The following is a 6,873-nucleotide window of genomic DNA, read 5'->3' on the forward strand; positions in this document are numbered from 1 at the left end:
CCAAAACAGATGAACTTACTTTTTTTCAAAATTGATGAATTATTTTTTCAGTTGTGTTGGATTTTTTTCAAAATCAATTAACTTTTTCAAATTCTAGAACTTTTTTGAAGTTTCTGGACTTTCTTTCAAATGTCATGAACTGTTTTAAATTCAGGATTTTCTATGATTTTTTTGTCAAAAGTCAACGGTTGACCGGTCAACTGGCCAGCTATCGACTGGTCAACCGTGATCGACGGGAGCGAAGGAGGCGATCGAGGCAACCTGGGCCAGCCCAGTTCCCAGCCGCGTGGGCGCACGAACTGCCAACTGGCACCCATTAGGAGCTCTCGTGTTAACTTTCTCTGACTATTTAAATGCAGAGTTATTTTCTGGCCCAGGCCCATTTCGATCGCTCTACTTTTCTAGCCAATAAATAAAAGGCAGGAACCGTCCGAAACATTTCCACAGTTCTTTAGTCCCACCTCGATTGGGGAATATCAAGTTATACGGCTTAAGTATGCGTCTACAAATGGTTCCGCTAAGCCGATGATGACTATCCTAGAGACCGACATTCTGAGCGCCCTGTGCGCAGTGAGGAAAATGTCATCAGGAATTAAATAGTCTGAGGCGACTTTTTTTATGCCACCGCTGTCGTATTTGTTTACCCATGTCAAATTTGCTTTCAATGACCATAGAAAAGATAGCCGTTCGAAGCAAAGTACAATGCCAAAACTGCTTTTGAAGGACGGTTTTTAAAAAATTCAGAATTCAACAAAAAAAACATATTTTTACATTTCAAAAAATACAGGCATACATGAAGGCATAACTCACATGTGTAAATTTTCAGGACAAAATACGTTAAAATGAAGGTTGTGCAAAAAAAGACAATGGCTTTTCAAGACACGTTACTATTCATCCCAAAAGTCCATGAATTTTTTTTTTGTGCATAGATCGCATCTCAATGTATTTTATTCTGAAATTTTATACGCACACACATCACATCATTGTGTACTGTACAAAAAAAATTACCAAAAAGTATGAATTTTGAATTTAAGAAAAAACGGCCTCGAAGGAGGCCGAGCTCCAAAACGCCATTCTCAGTTCAAAGCTCGTATTCCCTCCGTTCCTAAATATAAGTCTTTTTAGACATTTCAAATGAAATACAACATACAGATATATGTAGACATATTTCAGAATGTAGATTCACTCATTTTGCTCCGTATGTAGTCACTTGGTGGAATCTCTAGAAAAACTTATATTTAGGAACAGAGGGAGTACATGCCATCAATGAGCCAAAATATGTCTAAATACATCCATTTCTCTGACAAGTATTACCGGACGGAGGAAGTATTAGCTAAATAACCTCTAAAAGCATGGAGATATTATTAGGTTCAGAATGAAAAGAAACTTATGCCAAACGGATGTATCTAGTAATGAAATACATATGGATCCGAGAGATTATTATAATATCGCCATGTTTCTTAGACACCGAATTATTCTGCGTTGTCAGATAAGAAAAATGATGAGAGAAGACGATCAGAACAACTAACCAGCAGCAGACTGTTTAAAGGGCTTCAAAATCTCATTATGTTTCAAGAACTATTTTCATTCAAGTAGAACAGAGAAATTCATTGGAGGGGTAGCCTTAACATCATAATCGCGGTACGTTCTCAAGAATATTTCTATTCAAGCAAATTGTTCTAGAAAGAAATATACTGCCACCGATCTGAATTAATCACCGCAGCCTCTTGTCTTGAATAGAGGTTGCGTCAATTAATTTGGATCGGAGGGAGTACCTTTACTTTTCTTTTGATCCAAGTCCATGATGAATGATGCACTTGATAATAGTTCCCTTTTTAGTGGAGGCGACAAAGACATGTCATACTACTTGTCGATGCTTGGGTAAAAGCAGAGATTCTGAAGTTGCTACAGAAAGCAAAAGCCTAAAAACTAAAAGATTATGATGATAGTTGGATAATCAATATTAAGCTATATTTCTTTTAGAGCTGATTGGAAGAATGAGCTGGACCAATGGGAGTTTGTGACATAAGGAGAGTATAAACATTACAGATGCACTATATAAAGTATATTGAGAAAAACATTATTACATCAGACTCCCTCCGTTTCTAAATATAAGCCCTTTCAGATATTTCAATATGGACTACATAGTACATACGGATGTATATAGACATATTTTAGAATGTAGATTCACTCGTTTTGCTTGTTACGTAGTCCAGATTGACATCTCTAAAAGGTCTAATATTTAGGAACGGAGGGAGTATAACGTAACATAACATAGAGATATAATAAACATGTCCTGATTTTAAAAACAAATTTACTACGATTAAGGCATTTTGAAGACCGAGCTCCATGGAGCCCTTTATTTTGAAAAATTCAAAATTCATAAATTTCGATTTCAAAAAATTCTGAAAAAAATAAACATGTATGCAAGGATGTAATGTGTATGTGTGATAAGTTTCAGGATGAATTGCGAGCTGCACAAAAAAAACAAAATCATGGACTTTAAAGATGAACAGTACATATATGGTAAAAGGCCCCACATTTGTCTTTTTTGTGTAGCTCACGTTTTAATGTATTTTGACCTGAAAATTTGCATACATGTACATTATGTATCTAGGTGTATCTGTATTTTTTTCCAGAATTTTTGAAACTGAAAATTTTGAATTTTGAAGTTTTCAAATAAAGGCCTCCATGGAGCTCGGTCTCCGTTTGACATTTTCGATTTACTACTCCCTTTGTACATAAATACTAATTTTTTTTTATTTGTGAACAAAGGAAGAATAAAGTAATACGACAGGATTACGAGAAGATGGAAAAGGAACAAAAGAATATGTACCCCTCAGAAGCTAACACGTACCTTAATAGCATATAGTAGTTCTTCCGTACGATTCATACATGTTCCTCTTTCAGTTGATTCCTTGTCGTATTTTGAGCCATCGAGCCTAACAATTAAATCCAAATCTTCCGCTCTTATCATCCTCGAAGTCTATCATAGGAGGAATGGAGAACCATTTAACAGAAAGTGATAGCAAATCTTTTCTATAGCCAAAAATTTCCTGTTTGTTGTGCTTAGACTTTGTGTCAAAATATTGTCTTTTTTGCTCATCCAACAGATAAAGTTCCTATACTTGACACAACTTACATACCTTGGCATATAGTGATCCTTTGGTGTAAGAATCAGCATAGAAAATAAATCAGGTCCATAAGAAAGATACCAAGGAGTGAGCAATCCATTTTCATATCCTAGTCCATGTTGCAATTCCTTTCCCCAAATTGATTGTAAATCTGCAGGATATAATTCGGCTAGCTACAGTGTGTGAACCATGTAGTGTTCCACCTCTCCACTAAATCGCAACAGTTCTTGCTTCTGAGGTAGGAAAGGAATCATGGTCTAGGGGTACAGCATAACATATGGGACTAAGCACTACCTCCTAGCTCAAACCCCTAAAAAATTAACAACTTCTTACCTTAATCCCAAAAAACCTGAGCTCAATAATTCCACGCATACCTACTGGGTTTGGCCAAGCTTCTCGTCAACGAATGCCTACCAGTGGAGAATGTTGTGCTGCTCCAGGGTGAGGTAAGGAATAGATTAGGGGGCAGGTACTGGATTATTGCATAAAGTACACTTTTCATATCACCAGAAAGCAACAATCATGATTATAAAATCGAATGTGCAACTGGACCTTTGCCTAGCCCAGAATAGTAGGCCTACAAAAATAGTGCAATTCCGAACATCATGTGGTACATTACAGTTCATAAACAACAGACCCTCTCTCAAAAGCACAACCAGCTAAGGCTACTCCGGTGAAGCAAATGTCTAGGCCATAACATGAAACAGCAAAATAACTAAACTATCACTAAATAGTAGTACCAGCAATCATGTAAGAGCATCTCCACTGGCCCCCCAACAAGCCCCTCAGGGCGCCTTTTTTAGCGTCGGCGGCGAAACATCGGCCAAGTTGCGCCCCCAGATTGTTGTTTATCACCGATTTGGGCCAAAATAACCGGCAAACCCAAGCCGAACCCAGCGCACCAGGGGGCGCCTGGGGGTACCGGCTGAAGCGAAAAGGCGCGTGGGCCCACGTGGTCGGCGACAGACCGGCCTATTCCCGCCGTTTTCCCCCATTTTCCCTCCATTGCCCAAGCACTTCCCCCCTTCTCCACCGCCGCTCCCGCTATTCTCCTCATCAGATCCGACCGCCATGCCGCCGAAGAAGTATGCGGCCCCTCGCCTAGCCACCGATACCGCCCAGCCAAAGCAGAGGAAGCCGAGGGCGCCGATGGCAAGGCCACAGGGCTTGTCGAACGCCGAGCGGAAGGTAGGCGTTGAGTAACCACCGATCACCAGAACAGGCTCATCACCAAGAGGGCCAGGGACGCGGCGGCGGCGGCGGAGCAGGAGAGGCGTCTCGCGTGGGGGTGATGAACCTTCCGCATGGCCACTGCCCACAAGCTGCGTGAGGGAGCCAGCAGAGCGTCGCGTCGCCGGCCAACTTCTCGCCGCCGCTATGGGGGTACGCGCCCTCGCCTGGCTACTCCGACGGCAACACGCATGGCGGCTTCAACCCCAGCATCACCTTCCTGCATGGCGCAGTGCCGCGTGCCTCCGGCCTCAACACCCAGTACAACTACTCGCCGCCGGCGTACTCAGGCTCGCCTGCGCCGCCTCTGCGCCGTGCCGCCCTACCCTTCGCACACGGCTCGGCGCCACAGTTCAGCAACACCGACACCAACATGGACGAGATCATCACGAGCGGCTCGGTCCCCGCCGCTTCGTGCCCCGGGTTCCACGCGCAAGACGAAACGATGGACACCGCCATCGACATGGACGACGTGCTCGACGACGCCAAGGAGGAGGCGGAGGAGGAAGAACAGGTGGAGCCGGAGCCGGGGCCGAAAGAGAGAAAGAAGAAGCGGGCGCCCAACACAAGCCGGGCGAGCCTCGCGTCAAGTGGACGTCCAAGGAAGACGAGTGCCTCGCCGATGCATGGAAGACCGTCAGCATCGACCCGATCACCGGCTTGAATCAGAACACCGACACGTACTGGAGAAGAATCAAGACGGCGTTCGACGAGCACAAGCTGGTCGACCCCGACTTCGCCAACATCCACATGGATCACAGCGACAAGGCCATGGCGAACCATTGGGCGACCATCTAGGCGGCCTGCAACAAGTGACATGGGATCCTAGAGGTCGCGGCTCGCCCGGAAAGCGGCGCCAACATCGAGGGGCAGGTATGGCCAGTCGTCGGCTCAGTTCTTTCGTCGTGTACTTCGCCGACACTTGTTCTTCGGCTGTGCAGATGGTTCGAATGTTCAACATGTTTCGCCAGGACAACAGCGACCAAGAGTTCAAGTTCCTTCACGTGTTCTCCAGGATCGAGTCGTGCAAGAAGTGGAGGGAGTGCCGACTCACTCTCGCAAGGCCAAGGAGACCTACAAGCCGGATGCGCCTGCCCCGTCGGCGGCAGAAGGGCGCCCTGATGGCAACAAAAGAGACAAGGCGGCGAGGGGCGCGGCACCCGCTGCTGAACGGCTGCAATCATCGATCAAGCAGTGCATCGCCGATGCCAAGAACAGCGCCGCCAAGAGGGAGGAGAAATCCGACGCGAGGTGGTCGGCGTTGATGACGAAGCATGACGTCAAGCTCGACCTTCTCAGGACCAAAGTCGCCGCGAAGAAGAGGAACACCGACCTGGCGCTCTTGATGGCGGCAGACATGTCGACGATGGACGAGCAGGTGAAGGCGTGGTACCTGGCAGAGCGTGGCCTCATCTTGAACCAGATGCCTCGACAGGCGGCAACCGCCGCCTCTACGCCCACAACGACGCCAACGCCGACGCCAAGCCCGAGAAGTGAACATGTGCGGACGCCCTGCGTGAGCACTGAAGCCACGCCAACGCCAACGTCGAGCCCGAGCACTGAAGATGCGCCCACACTGACCTCAACCAGTCCCATGGCAGAGGAGCCTGCCGTTTGATGCGTTCCATGTCTATGATTCCTTCCTTTTGATCACCGAACTTTTGGGTATGTTTGATCGCCGACCTGTGCCATGATGATCGCCTAACCTGTGGCGTTTTTTGGCAGCAGGAAAGATAAATTAGAATTTTCAGGCGTTTGGGGGCCGAAACCCGGGGGCGCGACTGGAAACTCGATCGCCCCCAGGGCGGAAAAACCGTCGGTGCATACGCCAAAAGACATTCGTCGGGTGCCCTGGGGGGGCAAACGGCTGGAGATGCTCTAATGGTTAAATCAAAACCTGGAAAATGCACTCATGAACACCTACAGGACGAGATGGGCCTTCAAACCTAAGAAGGAGCAACCAAAGACAAGGTGGCCATTGACAGATTGACGAGGAAGCACAAGGCCGTGGCCGCTAGACTTCTCATGATCATTTATCCCCCTTGAGGCTGTATTTCCTTTCCTTGTGGGCTTATTTTTGCTGTTGCCCCCAGCCTGTACCTTACCTTTATTTTCTTTCGTTTCTATGGACCTCCGTTTTTTGGTTGGATGTTGTGCTTCGGTTGTGGTTTGCTTTATTTATAAAGCGGGGCGAGAAGCCTTTTTCGGTACAAAATTCAATTAGCCGTGGCCCTTTTCAGGAATCATCCACAACACCCTATCCTAACAACTGAGTGTGTAATCCATCCTCACACAATGACAAAAAAGTATATAGAACACAACTAACGAATTCAACAAAAATAGATGTAGCTAGTTAAAGCCTAGTTTCATAAATGTCAAAAGAGCAGTTTCATATGATTCCATTGTGTTATGTGTGTGCATCAGTTTTCAAACATGATATATATAAAAACAGGAGGGTGACAGAACCTATAGTAGAACCTACTACAACGCCCCTTCGGTCAGTTTTGCA

General features: G+C 45.7%; 1 long non-coding RNA gene and 1 pseudogene across 1 annotated transcript; one reads left to right on the top strand and one right to left on the bottom strand.

Moving 5' to 3' along the window:
* Window positions 1-1,165: 1,165 nt before the first annotated feature.
* LOC119361196 lies at window positions 1,166-3,184 on the bottom strand. Its single transcript, XR_005172856.1, has 3 exons — window positions 3,147-3,184; window positions 2,858-2,986; window positions 1,166-1,477 (listed from the first exon to the last, which is right to left on the bottom strand). It is a non-coding gene; the product is annotated as an uncharacterized LOC119361196 (long non-coding RNA).
* A 1,021-nt stretch (window positions 3,185-4,205) lies between these two features.
* On the top strand, window positions 4,206-5,982 carry LOC119350595 (annotated as a pseudogene).
* The last annotated feature ends 891 nt before the right edge of the window (window positions 5,983-6,873 follow it).

Source organism: Triticum dicoccoides, chromosome 1A (genome assembly GCF_002162155.2).
Source record: "Triticum dicoccoides isolate Atlit2015 ecotype Zavitan chromosome 1A, WEW_v2.0, whole genome shotgun sequence".
Classification (NCBI taxonomy): Eukaryota; Viridiplantae; Streptophyta; class Magnoliopsida; order Poales; family Poaceae; genus Triticum; species Triticum dicoccoides.